Consider the following 19,224-nt stretch of genomic DNA (forward strand, 5'->3'; position numbering starts at 1 on the left):
CTGTATGACCTGGGGTTGTATGATTGGGAGGATGTGTCCTTTATCTCTGATTCAGATCAGGCCCTTAAATGTTATACCTCTCTGTTTAACTCTGTTGCAGATAAGCATGCCCCATATACAAGATTAAGGGGAAGGGACTAATCTAACCCATAGTTCATGCATGAATTGTCAAAGATTTCATGAAAGAAATGTAGCTTGAGCTAAGGCTAAATTGACTGATTCTAATTCTGACTGGCAGTCCTTCAAACATTTGAGAAATATATGTTTTACTCTGGTTAGAAAAGCAAAGTCAACATACTTCTGGAATTGTGTATCTGAGAGTGGTGGAAATCCAGCTCAATTCTGGAAAGTGGTAAAATATTTGACTAGAGGGAGTTTTTTATTCACCTCTAAACAGATAGCAAAGAATTATGCACTTCAAGGCACTCACTTTTTTTTCTTCATTTTAACCATTTTATGGCAATGATGTACTAAAGTGCCTTGCAAAAAAATGAATGTAAAAAAATCCACAGGAGCTGATTTGCTTGATCATTTTCTACTGCAGCTTTCATTGTAGAACCTTTGACTCACATTTTTTATTTAACAATTGCTTCTGGTGCTATCCCTAAGATCTGGAATTCGGCGCACGTCCTCCCCCTTCACAAAGGTGGGGATCCTTCTGACTTATATAACTACTGCCCAATTTCTATACTATATTGCCTTGCAAAAATATTAGAAAAACTGGCAAACTCTCAGCTAAGAACTTTTTAAACTTTAAATGATATTCTTAATGTGCACCAATCTGGTTTTAGACCTGGACATAGCACCATTTCAGCAGCTACACTTGTCTTAAATTATGTGTTAAATTGCTTAGATGATAGGAATCACTGTGCTGCCATATTTATAGACCAATCCAAGGGATGTTATACTGTCGACCATCCCCTACTCATTCAGAGGTTGTCTGAGATGTGCCTCGACCAAGGTGTCTTACAAGTGGTTTGAGAAGTATCTGTCAGACAGGACACTATGTGCTTTCTGATGGTGTCAAGTCAAGTTACCTTGATATTACTAAAGGTGTCCCGCAAGGGTCGATTTTGGGACTTATTACTATTTATATAAATAATATTGGTCTATCTGCAAAAATCTGTAACATTTATCTGTATGCAGATGACACTGTTATGTACACTATTGCCCCTACTACTGACCAGGCTATGTTAGAGCTGGAATCTGATTTTGTTGCCATGCAGAAAGCCCTTGTAATATATGTTGTTTTCTAATTCTTGTAGAAATATTTCAGATGGTTTACACATTTATGCATTGGATGGTTCTTTCATCGAGCAGGTTCCCGCCTATAAATATCTGGACTTTTGGATTGACAAAAATGTGATGTTTAAGAAACATACAGATGAGCTAGTTAAGAAGCTGAGATTTAAAGTAAGTTTCTTTTATAGAAATAGATGGTGCCTCTCCCTAAGCAGCAGGAAGGAGGTTGTATGGGCCTGCCATCCATCCTTTCTGCCAGCTTCCTGCAGCAGCCACTACTCTAAAACCCATGGATGCGCTTCACTTTACAGGTTTAATACTCATCACTGCATCCTTTATCAGAAGATCGGCTGGACCTCTCTTACAGTGCCTTCACAAATTATTCATACCCCTTGACTTATTGCACATTTTGTTGTTAGAGCCTGAATTCAAAATTGATTACAGTAAATATATTTTTTTCTCACCCATCTACACACAATACCCGATAATGACAAAGTTATATATTTTTTAGAAATGTTTGAAAATATAGCGCTTTACACACCTGGATTTTACAACATTTGCCCATTATTCTTTTCAAAATTCTTTAAGCTCTGTCAAATTGGTTGTAGATCACTGCTAGACAGACATTTTCAGGCCGTGCCATAGATTTTCAAGTAGATTTAAGTCACAACTGTAACTCGGCAACTCAGGAAAATTCACTGTCTTCTTGGTAAGCAACTCCAGTGTAGATTTGGCCTTGTCTTTTAGGTTATTGTCCTGCTGAATGGTGAATTAATCTCCCAGTATCTGGTGGAAAGCAGACTGAACCAGGTTTTCTTCTAGGATTTTTGCCTGTGTTTAGCTCTATTCCATTGATTTTTTTATCCTGAAAAACTCCCCAGTCCTTAATGATACAAGCATACCCATTACATTATGCAGCCACCACTATTCTTGAAAATATGGAGAGTGGTACTCAGTAATGTGTTGTATTTTCCCCAAACATAACACTTATCGTGGACATAAAGTTAATTGATTTGCCATATTTTTTGCAGTACTACTGCAGTACAAATGTATATTCCTGAACTTATTTAGGCTTGCAATAACAAAAGGGGTTGAAAACTTATTTACTCAAGACATTTCAGCTTTTCATTTTTAATTAATTTGTAAGTAGGCCAGTGACAAAAAAAATCGCAATTTTAAATCAATTTTAAATTCAGGCTGTAACAAAGGGTGTGAATACTTTTCTGAAGGCACTGTAATTCCCATAGATCACTTCACTTCTCCCTTTTTGTTACAAACTCTTCTACAAAAGCTTCCAACATACAGTATCTCACTTCTCTGTTAAAGTATAAAAATATGGGGCACCAAACCTGCTCACAAGGTTGGCTAACTTTTGAGGTCCCTCATGTCTCTACCAACCAAGGTAAATCAGACTTTAGTTTTATAACGCCCCTCATGTTTGGAATAATGATCCCTGGTGCCAACAGGGCAGTTTAGAACGCTGATGAGGGATGAATTCATTGAGGTTTGCAAGTATTATGGTTTATTGTGATGGTTTATTAGTGTTGTGGTTTATTGTGATGGTTTATTAGTGTTATGGTTTATTGTGATGGTTTATTAGTGTTGTGGTTTATTTTGTGATGGTTTATTAGTGTATTTGAGATGTGGTCTGTCTGTATCTGCTGTATCCTTCAGTTTCTTTTTGCTGTTTTATTGATTTATTGAATTAACTTTTAAGAAGGCACATTTTTACATTTTAGTCATTTAGCAGACGCTCTTATCCAGAGCGACTTACAGTTATTGAGTGCATACATTCTTTTTTTAGTTTTCATACTGGCCCCCCGTGGGAATCGAACCCACAACCCTGGCGTTGCAAACGCCATGTTCTACCAACTGAGCTACATCCCTGCCGGCCATTCCCTCCCCTACCCTGGACGACGCTGGGCCAATTGTGCGCCGCCCCACGGGTCTCCCGGTCGCGGCCGGCTACGACAGAGCCTGGATTCGAACCAGGATCTCTAGTGGCACAGCTAGCACTGCGATGATAGACCACTGCGCCACTCGGGAGATTAGGCACACCTGTTACTTGAAATGCATTCCAGGTGACTACCTCATGAAGCTGGTTGAGAGAATGCCAAAAGTGTGCAAAGCTGTCATCAAGGCAAAGGGTGGCTATTTGAAGAATATATTTTCATTTGTTTAACACTTTTTTGGTTACTACATGATTCCATATGTGTTATTTCATAGTTTTGGTGTCTTCACTAATATTCTACAATGTAGAAAATAGTAAAAATAAAGAAAAACCCTTGAATGAGTAGGTGTGTCAAAACTTTTGACTGGTACTGTATATATTAAATGTAACTAATTGCACATCAAACTAGCTAATTTCATGAACTCCCCCTCCCCTGCCCTCCAGCCCCAAGTGCACTCGTCTGACTTTTGCATGCAGTGGCCACTGGCTCCAGACGCTGGGCGGAGAGTTTGAATACTGGTAGGCTACTTTATGCTGGATCTGTCATGTGTACAGTCGTGGTCAAAAGTTTTGAGAATGACACAAGTATTGGTCTTCAAAGTTTGCTGCTTCAGTGTTTTTAGATATTTTTGTCAGAAGTTACTATGGTATACTGAAGTATAATTACAAGCATTCCATAAGTGTCAAAGGATTTTATTGACAATTACATTAAGTTTATGCAAAAAGTCAATATTTACAGTGTTGACCCTTCTTTTTCAAGACCTCTGCAATCCGCCCTGGCATGCTGTCAATTAACTTCTGGGCCACATCCTGACTGATGGCAGCCCATTCTTGCATAATCAATGCTTGGAGTTTGTCAGAATTTGTGGGTTTTTGTTTGTCCACCCGCCTCTTGAGGATCGACCACAAGTTCTCAATGGGATTAGGGTCTGGGGAGTTTCCTGGCCATGGACCCAAAATGCCGATGTTTTGTTCCCCGAGCCACTTAGTTATCACTTTACTTTTGCCTTATGGCAAGGTGCTCCATCATGCTGGAAAAGGCATTGTTCGTCATCAAACTGTTCTTGGATGGTTGGGAGAAGTTGCTCTCGGAGGATGTGTTGGTACCATTCTTTATTCATGGCTGTGTTCTTAGGTACAATTGTGAGTGAGCCCACTCCCTTGGCTGAGAAGCAACCCCACACATGAATGGTCTCAGGATGCTTTACTGTTGGCATGACACAGGACTGATGGTAGCGTTCACCTTGTCTTCTCCGGACAAGCTTTTTTCCGGATGCCCCAAACAATCGGAAAGGGGATTCATCAGAGAAAATGACTTTACCCCAGTCCTCAGCAGTCCAATCCCTGTACCTTTTGCAGAATATCAGTCTGTCCCTGATGTTTTTCCTGGAGAGAAGTGGCTTCCTCGCTGCCCTTCTTGACACCAGGCCATCCTCCAAAAGTATTCACCTCACTGTGCGTGCAGATGCACTCACACCTACCTGCTGCCATTCCTGAGCAAGCTCTGCACTGGTGGTGCCCCGATCCCGCAGCTGAATCAACTTTAGGAGACAGTCCTGGCGCTTGCTGGACTTTCTTGGGTGCCCTGAAGCCTTCTTCACAACAATTGAACCTCTCTCCTTGAAGTTCTTGATGATCCGATAAATGGTTGATTTAGGTGCAATCTTACTAGCAGCAATATCCTTGCCTGTGAAGCCCTTTTTGCGCAAAGCAATGATGACGGCACGTGTTTCCTTGCAGGTAACCATGGTTAACAGAGGAAGAACAATGATTTCAAGCACCACCCTCCTTTTAAAGCTTCCAGTCTGTTATTCTTTAATTTTTTTATTTTACCTTTATTTAACTAGGCAAGTCAGTTAAGAACAAATTCTTATTTACAATGACAGCCTACACAGGCCAAACCCGGACAACGCTGGGCCAATTGTGCGCCGCCCTATGGGACTCCCAATCACGGCCGGTTGTGATACAGCCTGGAATCGAACCAGGGGGTCTGTAGTGACGCCCCAAGCACTGAGATGCAGTGCCTTAGACCGCTGCGCCGCTCGGGAGCCCACTAACTCAATCAGCATGACGGAGTGATCTCCAGCCTTGTCCTCATCAACACTCTCACCTGTGTTAACGAGAGAATCACTGACATGATGTGTCATTCTCAAAACTTTTGACCACGACTGTATATCTCTCACTGTTGGGGGCAAAGAAGGGGGCAATTCGACTGCGTGTTTGTAAAGGCAGATGTCGGCACAGCAGCAGAACAAACTAAAATAAATTAAAACAAGTTTGTTTTGACAGCATAGCTAACTAGCTAGCAGATTAACATAATCATTTGCTAAGATCAGCTGATAGCCACTCTTTTCCCAATGTCCATCAAATTGTTGTCTAGTTAGTAGGCCTAGGAGTCAGTGGCATGTGTGATGAGTGATTGTGTTGTTGCAGAAAATAAATAGGCCTACAAATGTTTACATTTTGGCCACAAAGACAGTTGGTATATAGTATGAATTTCAAGTTATGAATTCTGAAAGTAAAAAAAAATAAAAAAATACAAATGAGGGGAGGGGAGGGGGGGTTGCCTTATTTTATTTAGCACCTGCCCTTCCAAAGCTCTGTGCACGGCACTGACGCACATGCACACTCAACTATCTTACATAACGTAAATCATACTGTATCCAGTGCCTTCGGAAAGTATTCAGACCCCTTGACCTTTTCCACATTTTGTTACATTACAGACTTATTCTAAAATTGATTAAATAAATACAAATCCTTATCAATCTACACACAATACCCCATAATTACAAAGTGAAAACTGGTTTTTAGAATAAACAGAAATACATTATTTACATAAGTATTCAGACACTTTTCTATGAGACTTGAAATTGAGATCAGGTGCATCCTGTTTCCATTGATCATCCTTGAGATGTTCCTACAACTTGACTGGAGTCCACCTGTGGTAAATTCAATTGATTGGACATGATTTGGAAATGCACACACCAGTCCATATAAGGTCCCACAGTTGACAGTGCATGTCAGAGCAGAAACCAAGCCATGAGGTCCAAGGAATTGTCTGTAGAGCTCAGAGACAGGATTGTGTCGAGGCACAGATCTGGGGAAGGGTACAAAAAAAATTCAGCAGCACTGAAGGTCCCCAAGAACACAGTGGCCTCCATCATTCGTAAATGGAAGAAGTATGGAATTACCTCCCGGCCAAACTGAGCAATCGGGGGAGACAGGCCTTGGTCAGGGAGGTGACCAAGAACCCGATGGTCACTCTGATAGAGCTCCAGAGTTCCTCTGTAGAGATGGGAGAACCTTCCAGAAGGACAACCATCTCTGCAGCACTCCATCAATCAGGCATTATGGTAGAGTGGCCAGATGGAAACCACTCCTCAGTAAAATGCACATGACAGCCTGCTTGAAGTTTGCCAAAAGGCACCTAAAGACTCTCAGACCATGAGAAACAAGATTCTGTGGTCTGATGAAACCAAGATTGAACTCTTTGGCCTGAATGCCAAGTGTCACGTCTGGAGGAAACCTGGCACCATCCCTACTGTGAAGCATGGTGGTGGCAGCATCATGCTGTGGGGATGTTTTTCAGCGGCAGGGACTGGGAGACTAGTCAGGATCAAGGGAATCAAAGCTGGGACCGAGAGAATGAAAAACAGCTTATATCTCAAGGCCATCAGACTGTTAAATAGTCATCACTAGCACATTAGAGGCTGTTGCTGCCTATTTAAATCACTGGCCACTTTAAGAAATGGAACACTAGTCACTTTAATAATGTTGACATATCTTGCACTACTCATCTCATATATACAGTGGGGAGAACAAGTATTTGATACACTGCCGATTTTGCAGGTTTTCCTACTTACAAAGCATGTAGAGGTCTGTAATTTTTATCATAGGTACACTTCAACTGTGAGAGACGGAATCAAAAATCCAGAAAATCACATTGTATGATATTTAAGTAATTAATTTGCATTTTATTGCATGACATAAGTATTTGATACATCAGAAAAGCAGAACTTAATATTTGGTACAGAAACCTTTGTTTGCAATTACAGAGATCATACGTTTCCTGTAGGTCTTGACCAGGTTTGCACACACTGCAGCAGGGATTTTGGCCCACTCCTCCATACAGACCTTCTCCATATCCTTCAGGTTTCGGGGCTGTCGCTGGGCAATACGGACTTTCAGCTCCCTCCAAAGATTTTCTATTGGGTTCAGGTCTGGAAACTGGCTAGGCCAATCCAGGACCTTGAGATGCTTCTTACGGAGCCACTCCTTAGTTGCCCTGGCTGTGTGTTTCGGGTCGTTGTCATGCTGGAAGACCCAGCCACGACCCATCTTCAATGCTCTTACTGAGGGAAGGAGGTTGTTGGCCAAGATCTTGCGATACATGGCCCCATCCATCCTCCCCTCAATACAGTGCAGTCGTCCTGTCCCCTTTGCAGAGAAGCATCCCCAAAGAATGATGTTTCCACCTCCATGCTTCACGGTTGGGATGGTGTTCTTGGGGTTGTACTCATCCTTCTTCTTCCTCCAAACACGGCGAGTGGAGTTTAGACCAAAAAGCTCTATTTTTGTCTCATCAGACCACATTACCTTCTCCCATTCCTCCTCTGGATCATCCAGATGGTCATTGGCAAACTTCAGACGGGCCTGGACATGCGCTGGCTTGAGCAGGGGGGACCTTGCGTGCGCTGCAGGATTTTAATCCATGACGGCGTAGTGTGTTACTAATGGTTTTCTTTGAGACTGTGGTCCCAGCTCTCTTCATGTCATTGACCAGGTCCTGCCGTGTAGTTCTGGGCTGATCCCTCACCTTCCTCATGATCATTGATGCCCCACGAGGTGAGATCTTGCATGGAGCCCCAGACCGAGGGCGATTGACCGTCATCTTGAACTTCTTCCATTTTCTAATAATTGCGCCAACAGTTGTTGCCTTCTCACCAAGCTGCTTGCCTATTGTCCTGTAGCCCGTCCCAGCCTTGTGCAGGTCTACAATTTTATCCCTGATAAAATGCAAATTAATTACTTAAAAATCATACAATGTGATTTTCTGGATTTTTGTTTTAGATTCCGTCTCTCACAGTTGAAGTGTACCTATGATAAAAATGACAGACCTCTACATGCTTTGTAAGTAGGAAAACCTGCAAAATCAGCAGTGTATCAAATACTTGTTCTCCCCACTGTATATACTGCATTCTATTCTATCATATTATTCCGTATCTTAGTCCATGCCGCTCTGTCATTGCTTGTCCATATATGCATATATTCTTAAATCCCATTCCTTACTTATTTGTGTGCATTGGGTATATGTTGTGAATTTGTTAGATATTACTGCACTGTTGGAGCTAGAAGCAGAAGCATTTCGCTACACCCGCTATAAAATCTGCTAAACACGTGTATGTGACAAATGCATTTTGATTTGATTTGATTTTAAAAATGAACGGAGCAAAGTACAGAGAGATCCTTGATGAAAACCTGCTCCGAGTGCTCAGGACATCTGACTTGGGAGAAGGTTCACCTTCCAACAGGACAACGACCGTAAGCACACAGCCAAGACAACGCAGGAGTGGCTTCGGGACAAGTCTCTGAATGTCCTTGAGTGGCCCAGCCAGAGCCCGGACTTGAACCCCGATCTAACATCTCTGGAGAGACCTGAAAATAGCTGTTCCCCATCCAACCTGACAGAGCTTGAGAGGATCTGCAGAGAAGAATGGGAGAAACTCCACAAATACATGTGTGCCAAGCTTGTATCGTCATACCCAAGAAGACTCGAGGCTGTAATCGCTGCCAAAGGTGCTTCAACAAAGTACTGAGTAAAGGGTCTGAATAATTATGTAAACGTGATATTTCAGTTTTTTTTTTTACATTTGCAAAAATGTATAGAAACCTGTTTTTGCTTTGTCATTATGGGATATTGTGTGTAGATTGATGAGAAAAAACTAACAATTTCATCAGTTTTAGAATAAGGCTGTAACGTAACGAAATGTGGAAAAAGTCAAGGGGTCTGAATACTTTCAGAATGCACTGTATATTCTAATCCTATGCATTCCGTTGAATTCCCATATATTGTTTGTTCCTCTTGCATTAAAGTAGCTGTAAGACTCCCCATGATGAGACTTCCTGCCACCCATGGCCCTCAGTCTTGTGCTCAATGAGCCAGTGGTGCAGAAATGGTCGCATGGTCAGGCTGATTCCAAAAGGGGGGATCAAATGTCACGCACTCACTGCACTTCTCATTCTACAGAACTGTCTTTAAATTTGGCCTGCAAGCAACGAAATCAAATAAAGTTGCACTTCTCATCGACTCGAAAAAGAAGACGTCTTTATTTGGGCTGTTCGACCTTCTCTATATTTGTGCTGTAGATATAAAGTCTGCCCTTGCCTGTTCTACAGTAAATATGAACTGATTAACTAGTACACAAAGCCCTCTCTTAGTCTGTCAGTAAAATCCTAATGGCCTGTGCCTGGCAACCCCTAAAAAGCACTGAGCTGAGGGCCTGGGGACTACTGAGAGGGACAATCAGATGAGGAGTGTATGGCTCACTCACTCCCTTACTCCAGAGAGCTAAACATAGTACAGTTGAAGTCGGACGTTTACATACACTTTGGTTGGAGTCATTAAAACCTGTTTTTCAACCACTCCACAAATGTATTGTTAACAGACTATCGTTTTGGCAAGTCGGTTAGGACATCTACTTTGTGCATGACCTCCACAAGTCTGGTTCATCCTTCGGAGCAATTTCCAAACCCCTGAAGGTACCACGTTCATCTGTACAAACAATAGTACGCAAGTATAAACACCATGGGACCATACCGCTCAGGAAGGAGACGCGTTCTGTCTCCTAGAGATGAACGTACTTTGGTGCGAAAAGTGCAAATCAATCCCAGAACAACAGCAAAGGACCTTGTTAAGATGCTGGAGGAAACAGGTACAAAAGTATCTATATCCACAGTAAAATGAGTCCTATATCGACATAACCTGAAAGGCCGCTCAGCAAGGAAGAAGCCACTGCTCCAAAACCGCCATAAAAAAGCCAGACTACGGTTTGCAACTGCACATGGGGACAAAGATCTTACTTTTTGGAGAAATGTCCTCTGGTCTGATGAAACAAAAATAGAACTGTTTGGCCATAATGATCATCGTTATGTTTGGAGGACAAAGGGGAAGGCTTGCAAGCCGAAGAACACCATCCCAACCATGAAGCATGGGGGTGGCAGCATCATGCTGTGGGGGTGCTTTGCTGCAGGAGGGACTGGTGCTCTTCACAAAATAGATGGCATCATGAGGAAGGAAAATGATGTGGATATATTGAAGCAACATCTCAAGACATCAGTCAGGAAGTTAAAGCTTGGTCGCAAATGGGTCTTCTAAATGGACAATGACCCCAAGCATACTTCCAAAGTTGTGGCAAAATGGCTTAAGGACAACAAAGTCAAGGTATTGGAGTGGCCATCACAAAGCCCTGACCTCAATCCTATAGAACATTTGTGGGCAGAACTGAAAAAGCGTGTGTGAGCAAGGAGGCCTACAAACCTGACTCAGTTATACCAGCTCTGTCAGGAGGAATGGGCCAAAATTCACCCAACTTATTGTGGGAAGCTTGTGGAAGGCCACCTGAAAGTTTGACCCAAGTTAAACAATTTAAAGGCAATGCTACCAAATACTAATTGAGTGTATGTAAACTTCTGACCCACTGGGAATGTGATGAAAGAAATAAAAGCTGAAATAAATCATTCTCTCTACTATTATTCTGACATTTTACATTCTTAAAATAAAGTGGTGATCCTAACTGACCTAAGACAGGGCATTTTTACTACGATTAAATGTCAGGAATTGTGAAAAACTGAGTTTAAATGTATTTGGCTAAGGTGCATGTAAACTTCCGACTTCAACTGTATACACACACACACACACACACACACACACACACACACACAGTGCATTCGGAAAGTATTCAGGCCCCTTGACTTTTCCACATTTTGTTACGTTACACCCTTATTCTAAAATTGATTAAATAGTTTTTTTCCCTCATCAATCTACACAAAACCCCATAATGACAAAGCAAAAACACGTTTTTAGAAAATTTTGCTAATTTATAAAAAATAACAAACTGAAAAATCACATTTACATAAGTATTCAGACCCTTTACTCAGTACTTTGTTGAAGCACCTTACAGCCTGGAGTCTTCTTGGGTATGACGCTACAAGCTTGGCACGCCTGTATTTGGGGAGTTCATCCCACTCTTCTCTGCAAAGGCGGAAAAAAACAATTTAATCAATTTTAGAATAAGGCTGTAACGGGCCTCCTGAGTATCGCAGTGCTTGAGGCGTCACTACAGACCCGGGTTCGATCCCAGGCTGTGTCACAACCGGCTGTGACCGGGAGTCCCATAGAGTGGCGCACAATTGTAAATAAAATAAAAAATATATGTATAATTATACGGCTGTAAAGTGGAAAAAGTCAAGGGGTCTGAATACTTTCCGAAGCAGAGCTTTGTGCCTAAACTTCTATAATTATTGGTCATGTTAACAAGTTTATATTTTCAGCTTGGTAACATGTGTTATGCGTTTTGTGTGTGTGTGTGTGTGTGTCTCACCAATCCAGCCCTGGGAATACCCCTGCATCTGCAGAGGAGGGATGGGGGCTCTAAAGCAACCTGAATCCCACATGCTAACCCTTACTGCACAGATGAGTGCACGTATAAAAACACAAACACACACCCTTACAAAATAAAAAGGTGATTTGTGTAATGGTGGCAGCAACACCATCTCAGACGTGGGTTGAGAGATGAATTTCCCTAAATTGAAAATGGATTAAATATGTCATAGATAAATTACAAGGCCATCGATGGTTCAGTTACTGTAATATGCCTCTGGTGCAGTGATGGTTCAGCTATTGTAATGTGCCTCTAGTGCAGTGATAGTTCAGTTACTGTAATATGCCTCTGGTGCAGTGATGGTTCAGCTACTGTAATGTGCCTCTAGTGCAGTGATCTGAGTGCACACAGGAATATGAGCAGTGAGTGAGAATGAGAGGCAGAGAGGAGAGGAGGCTGTGTTTAAGCTATGTTGACACGCAGGGGAGAGGGGGGAGGGAGCGTGACAGAGAACACACACACACAGGACACAGCGACTTGAGGCTGCAGCAGCAGTCTGGAGAAGCGTAACTAGCCTTGTAGCTCTGAGCTGGTTAGCGTTCCATCATTACCATGTGAATACTTCTCAGCCATGAGATAACTATTACATCCAACACCCAATCCAGCCCAAACATGTCATACTGTACAACTGTAGCCACACACATCAACACACTGGCTTGTAGTCAACGTTTGCCAGTAGCTATTGATGTAAACCTCTGCGGCTGAAACCAGACAATCCCTGTGGACTCTCCTATTACCAAAACATTGTAGTGGCCAATGCCAATATGTGTAACTATCCCAGTTTGTATTTAGGATCCACATGAATAACTAATGTAGGTGTGGTGATGTATTTTCTACTCTATAAAAGCTTCATTAACTAATCAAATCCAACGAGTGCTGTGAGCTAAATGCAAATTGATATACCAGTCCAAACTACGGTTGGACGTACTGCCAAATTCTCTAAAACGACGGAGGCAGCTTATGGTAAATTCTCTGGCAACAGCTCTGGTGGTCATTCCTGCAGTCAGCATGCCAGTTGCACGCTCCCTCAAACCTTGAGATATCTGTGGCATTGTGTTGTGTGACAAAACTGCACATTTTAGAGTGGCCATTATTGTCCCCAGCACAAGGTGCACCTGTGTAATGATCATGCTGTTTAATCAGCTTCTTGATATGCCACACCTCTCAGGTGGATGGATTATCTTGGCAAAAGAGAAATGCTCACTAACAGGGATGTAAACTAATTTGTGCACACAATTTGAGAGAAATAAGCTTTTCGTGCATATGGAACATTTCTGGGATCTTTAATTTCAGCTCATGAAACATTGGACCAACACGTTTATATTTTTGTTCAGTATAATAGTGACTCAGTCACACACACTGGGTCTAACACACACCTAGGCATCTGGGATAATATGATGAATAGTTAAAGGAGACAAATACCGCAAATGCGTCCCAAATGGCATCCTATTCGCTATATAGTGCATTACTTTTAACCAAAGACCTATGGGGGCCGTAATTGTAAATAAGAAGAATTTGTTCTTAATTTACCTGCCTGGTAAAATAAAGTAGTGCACTGTAAAGGAAAGAGTGTGCCATTTGGGACACAGCCTGTAAAGTAATACAGTAGCTAGCTGCAGCCTCCCCAGCATGTGCCCAGATGGGGTATTTAAAGCTGGCTCCAATCCATCTCTCCCATTGATGGATGTTTGCTGAGGTTGGCAAATATGACACATAATGGCAATTTTTCTGCTGAGGGCCTGAGCTATCTATCAGGAGTAGAGCCTGGGAGGGGTACAGCCTGGGAGGGGAAGGAGAGGAGGCGGGTTTAGAGGGAGGGGGGATAGAGGGAGGGCCTCCTTCCCCTCAACCGTTTAACATAGCAGACGGCCACAGCCATCCATCAATTTATCGATTCCACATGATTCAGGTGCTTCCCTCCAGTCAGCCCAGACCACCTCTCACCCCTGCCTCACCCATCCTCACCCCAACATCTCCCCTACATATAGGCTATGTGTGGGTGTGTTCGTGTTCATGTTCATACATGTGTATTATTGTTCACGTGTGGGCATATGATCCCTGCTCTCCAAACTCCTCAAATCTCCTCAAATCCATTCCTCCTCCCTCGACTGTTTTGAACATTATAATGCAACAACAATAACATAACATGGGGGGACTATGTGGATAAAATGCTGTAATTTCTAAACAGGTCACCCGATATGGATTAAAATACTCTCAAATTAAAGCTGACAGTCTGCACTTTAACCTCAGTCATTGTATCATTTCAAATCAAAAGTGCTGGAGTACAGAGCAAAAACAACAACAAAATTGTCACTGTCCCACAGTCCCAGATACTTTTGGAGCTCACTGTAAATGATAACATCTGGACCCATAAAACAAATGATATTTGGAGGTCATTGTTCCGTCAACCCCACAAGTCCACAAGGACAGAACGGGACTGAACCGGACACAGGACAGGACAAGAACGGACAGGACAGGCCAGGACAGTTCGTCCTTAAGCCGCCTCTGAGTAAACGCATGAGGAATGTCAGGATTTAACCAGAATAACTTAATACAACATTTCCAAATAAATCAATTAACTCCATACCCTGCATTCCTGGATAAAGCAGTATTCAGTAATCTGTCTGGGAGCGTAAGCAGCTTTCCGTCAACACATACAGTGGGATTATATTCTGCTCTCTGCCAGGTCTCACTGGGAACCCTGACAACAGGGAGGGAAGATTGCTATGAGGTTTTCATAGGAACAAGGCAATGCTATCCTCCTGGCTATTCACTCTTTATATCCTGCTTATATAAGACTTTTATAATATCTTAATATTCTGTCAGACTCCACACTACTGTATTGAGTTCTCTATCCAACGTTACTGAAAAAAATTGATAGCAATGAACAACTTTGGAAGGTTGAAATATGCGGACGAAGACCGTCGCTCATGTTATTTTGCCACTGTTTAGCATTGAAGCAGTGTCAAATCAAATCAAATTGTATTGGCCACATGTGCCGAATACAACAGGTGCAGACGTTACAGTGAAATGCTTACTTACAGCCCTTAACCAACAGTGCATTTATTTTTAATAAAACAGTTAAATAAAACAACAACAAAAAAGTGTTGAGAAAAAAGAGCAGAAGTAAAATAAAATAACAGTAGGGAGGCTATATATACAGGGGGGTACCGGTGCAGAGTCAATGTGCGGGGGCACCGGCTAGTTGAGGTAGTTGAAGTAATATGTACATGTGGGTAGAGTTAAAGTGACTATGCATAAATAATGAACAGAGTAGCAGCAGCGTAAAAAGATGGGGTGGGGGGGGCAGTGCAAATAGTCCGGGTAGCCATGATTAGCTGTTCAGGAGTCTTATGGCTTGGGGGTAGAAGCTGTTGAGAAGTCTTTTGGACCTAGACTTGGCACTCCGGTACCGCTTGCCGTGCGGTAGCAGAGAGAACAGTCTATGACTAGGGTGGCTGGAGTCTTTGACAATTTTGAGGGCCTTCCTCTGACACCGCCTGGTATAGAGGTCCTGGATGGCAGGAAGCTTGGCCCCAGTGATGTACTGGGCCGTACGCACTACCCTCTGTAGTGCCTTGCGGTCGGAGGCCAAGCAGTTGCCATACCAGGCGGTGATGCAACCAGTGAGGATGCTCTCGATGGTGCAGCTGTAGAATTTTTTGAGGATCTGAGGACACATGCCAAATCTTTTCAGTCTCCTGAGGGGGAATAGGCTTTGTCGTGCCCTCTTCACGACTGTCTTGGTGTGTTTGGACCATGATAGTTCGTTGGTGATGTGGACACCAAGGAACTTGAAGCTCTCAACCTGTTCCACTACAGCCCCGTCGATGAGAATGGGGGCGTGCTCAGTCCTCTTTTTTTTCCTGTAGTCCACAATCATCTCCTTTGTCTTGGTCACGTTGAGGGAGAGGTTGTTGTCCTGGCACCACCCGGCCAGGTCTCTGACCTCCTCCCTATAGGCTGTCTCATCGTTGTGTGTGATCAGGCCTACCACTGTTGTGTCGTCGGCAAACTTAATGATGGTGTTGGAGTCGTGCCTGGCCATGCAGTCATGGGTGAACAGGGAGTACAGGAGGGGACTGAGCACGCACCCCTGAGGGGCAACCGTGTTGAGGATCAGTGTGGCAGATGTGTTGTTACCTACCCTTACCACCTGGGGGCGGCCCGTCAGAAAGTCCAGGATCCAGTTGCAGAGGGAGGTGTTTAGTCCCAGGATCCTTAGCTTAGTGATGAGCTTTGAGGGCACTATGGTGTTGAATGCTGAGCTGTAGTCAATTAATAGCATTCTCACGTAGGTGTTCCTCTTGTCCAGGTGGGAAAGGGCAGTGTGGAGTGCAATTGAGATTGCAGCATCTGTGGATCTGTTGGAGCGGTATGCAAATTGGAGTGGGTCTAGGGTTTCTGGGATAATGGTGTTGATGTGAGCCATGACCAGCCTTTCAAAGCACTTCATGGCTACAGACGTCAGTGCTACGGGTCGGTAGTCATTTAGGCAGGTTATCTTAGTGTCCTTGGGCACAGGGACTATGGTGGTCTGCTTGAAACATGTTGGTATTACAGACTCAGTCAGGGACATGTTGAAAATGTCAGTGAAGACACTTGCCAGTTGGTCAGCACATGCTCGGAGTACACGTCCTGGTAATCCGTCTGGCCCTGCGGCCTTGTGAATGTTGACCTGCTTAAAAGTCTTACTCACATCGGCTACGGAGAGCGTGATCACATAGTCATCCGGAACAGCTGGTGCTCTCATGCATGCTTCAGTGTTGCTTGCCTCGAAGCGAGCATAGAAGTGGTTTAGCTCGTCTGGTAGTCTTGTGTCACTGGGAAGCTCGCGGCTGTGCTTCCCTTTGTAGTCTGTAATAGTTTTCAAGCCCTGCCACATCCGACGAGCGTCAGAGCCAGTGTAGTACGATTCAATCTTAGTCCTGTATTGACTCTTTGCCTGTTTGATGGTTCGTCAGAGGGCATAGCGGGTTAGAGTCCCGCTCCTTGAAAGCGGCAGCTCTACCCTTTAACTCAGTGCGGATGTTTCCTGTAATCCATGGCTTCTGGTTGGGGTATGTACGTACGGTCACTGTGGGGACGACATCATCGATGCACTTATTGATGAAGCCAGTGACTGATGTGGTTTACTCCTCAATGCTATCTGAAGAATCCCGGAACATGTTCCAGTCTGTGCTAGCATAACAGTCCTGTAGCTTAGCATCTGCGTCATCTGACCACTTTTTTATTAACCGAGTCACTGGTGCTTCCTGCTTTAGTTTTTGCTTATAAGCAGGAATCAGGAGGATAGAGTTATGGTCAGATTTGCCAAATGGAGGGCGAGGGAGAGCTTTGTATGCGTCTCTGTGTGTGGAGTAAAGGTGGTCTAGGGTTTTTTCCCCCTGGTTGCACATTTAACATGCTGGTAGAAATTAGGTAGAACAGATTTAAGTTTCCCTGCATTAAAGTCCCCGGCCACTAGGAGTGCTGCCTCTGGATGAGCGTTTTCCTGTTGACTTATGGCCTTATACAGCTCATTCAGTGCAATCTTAATGCCAGCGTTGGTTTGTGGTGGTAAATAGACAGCTATGAAAAATATAGATGAAAACTCTCTTGGTAAATAGTGTGGTCTACAGCTTATCATAAGATGCTCTACCTCAGGCGAGTGTGATGTTCTGCTTCTGTCACATTGATGTGACATTGGGGTATATATGGTGTGATACTGTAACTGTATATCACAGACTTTACTCTGACTCGCTACTTTAGCTTACTCCACTTGGCTACACCAGTTCTAGTCTCACAGTACAGGATACCACAGCGGATGGCTGGAGTCCAGGCTACACCAGGTCTGATATACTGTACGGGACCACCTCATTATCCATCCAACAGTGGCTGCTTCCCAAAAGGCACCCTATTCCCTATATAGTGCACTGCTTTTGACCAGAGCACTATGGGGAATAGGGTGCCATTTGGGACAAAGCCACTATCAAGTCACCCTCCATCTAGTAGATACAGTACGCTGTCTGAGCTGCCTGCAGTAGAGCCATTCATCTCCAGCCATTCCTGTCCCGGGAATACACCTGGGAATACTGTGCGATTCCTGACACAGGTGAGCATCCACACTCCACACACAGCACCATATCTATGTTAACACCAGTGCATGTATGTTAGGTCATTGCATGGTGCTTTAGTGAGGGGGAGTGGAAAGGTGGAGAGGTGATCCCTGACCATCTGGAGTCAATGTTTTCCTCCTGTTGCTTAGTGTCACGTCGTCATCTACTCGATCTAGTTTGTCCCCTCCAGATACAAACCATCAGTCATGATGCCAAGGGCTGTGTTCAGCTTTCTGCTTGGAAATTGATTAGGCTTGTGTGAACTGACCTAAACATAATGTGATGATCCTAGGCTTCATGTGTGCTTCAAGGTTTGGACCATTAAAAAGTAAACTGAGAAATATGTGCTAACTTACGAACAAAAAAATGCAGTTGAAAAATGAATTAAGAGTGTTGCTCTGTAGTCTGATCACAAACACATGGACAGAAAAGGAAATGGTCTGAATGAGACTGCATAAGACAGTGGCCATGTCTGAATACCCATAGTAGGCCGTTTGAGTATGCGAATAAATAATGGTTAATAGGCATGCAACATTTCGAAAATGTTGTATACTTTAAATGCCCAGATGTCATACTCATTTGGGCTTTGACAACAGCTGATCAATTAGATACGGGGATGCACTACCTAAATCAACAAATAGTGGGAAACAACGCAATCGTGCATGTCAGTATGCGAAAATAGAATTTTTATAGTATGTGATTTTTTTTATTTTTAAATAGAGTATTCGATGCACACTTTTCCACAATGCATTGGAAGAGGTGGGCTGCGAGTGATAGGCCCTAGTTCTTGTCAAGTAGCCAAAAAACAAAACTAGGCTACTGAATTGGGAAGATGCCGAATAGCATGGTGGTGTTCAAATGTAGGCTAAGTAGTTTTTGTTCTTCTTAAAATGATCACGAGTATTGCATCGTAGGCTACATCTATAAAAACATAAGTCTTTATTTTTATTTTTTTACCCAAAGTGGATTTCTGTTTTCTCATTGAAAAGTGTTTATTGTTCTCTTGGCCTACGTCAGGGCTTTTCAACTAAATACTAAACCATCTTTTGATTTCTGAATGTGTCGGCATAGGGGACTCAGTGTTGCCTCTGCGTTGTGTTTTGATCGGCTTATATATGACCAAAGGATCACGGTTGGTGTTGATCTTTTATTCTCTGATAAAGAAACAAACAACATCCACAAATGGAATGTTGTGCTGCCCTTATGCACCAACTCCTCTCTTCCACATGGGTACAGTAGACAGGGAAGAGGTAAGAGGGGCAGGGGATGTTTA

At 43.2% G+C, this 19,224-nt stretch overlaps 1 protein-coding gene across 1 annotated transcript in view; it reads right to left on the reverse strand.

Moving 5' to 3' along the window:
* Positions 1-19,224, reverse strand: part of LOC121578159 (calcium/calmodulin-dependent protein kinase type 1-like) — a 69,432-nt gene that overhangs the window by 35,522 nt on the left and 14,686 nt on the right. The gene's annotated exons all lie outside the window — the stretch shown is intronic.

Source organism: Coregonus clupeaformis, chromosome 12 (genome assembly GCF_020615455.1).
Source record: "Coregonus clupeaformis isolate EN_2021a chromosome 12, ASM2061545v1, whole genome shotgun sequence".
In the NCBI taxonomy this organism is placed as follows: domain Eukaryota; kingdom Metazoa; phylum Chordata; class Actinopteri; order Salmoniformes; family Salmonidae; genus Coregonus; species Coregonus clupeaformis.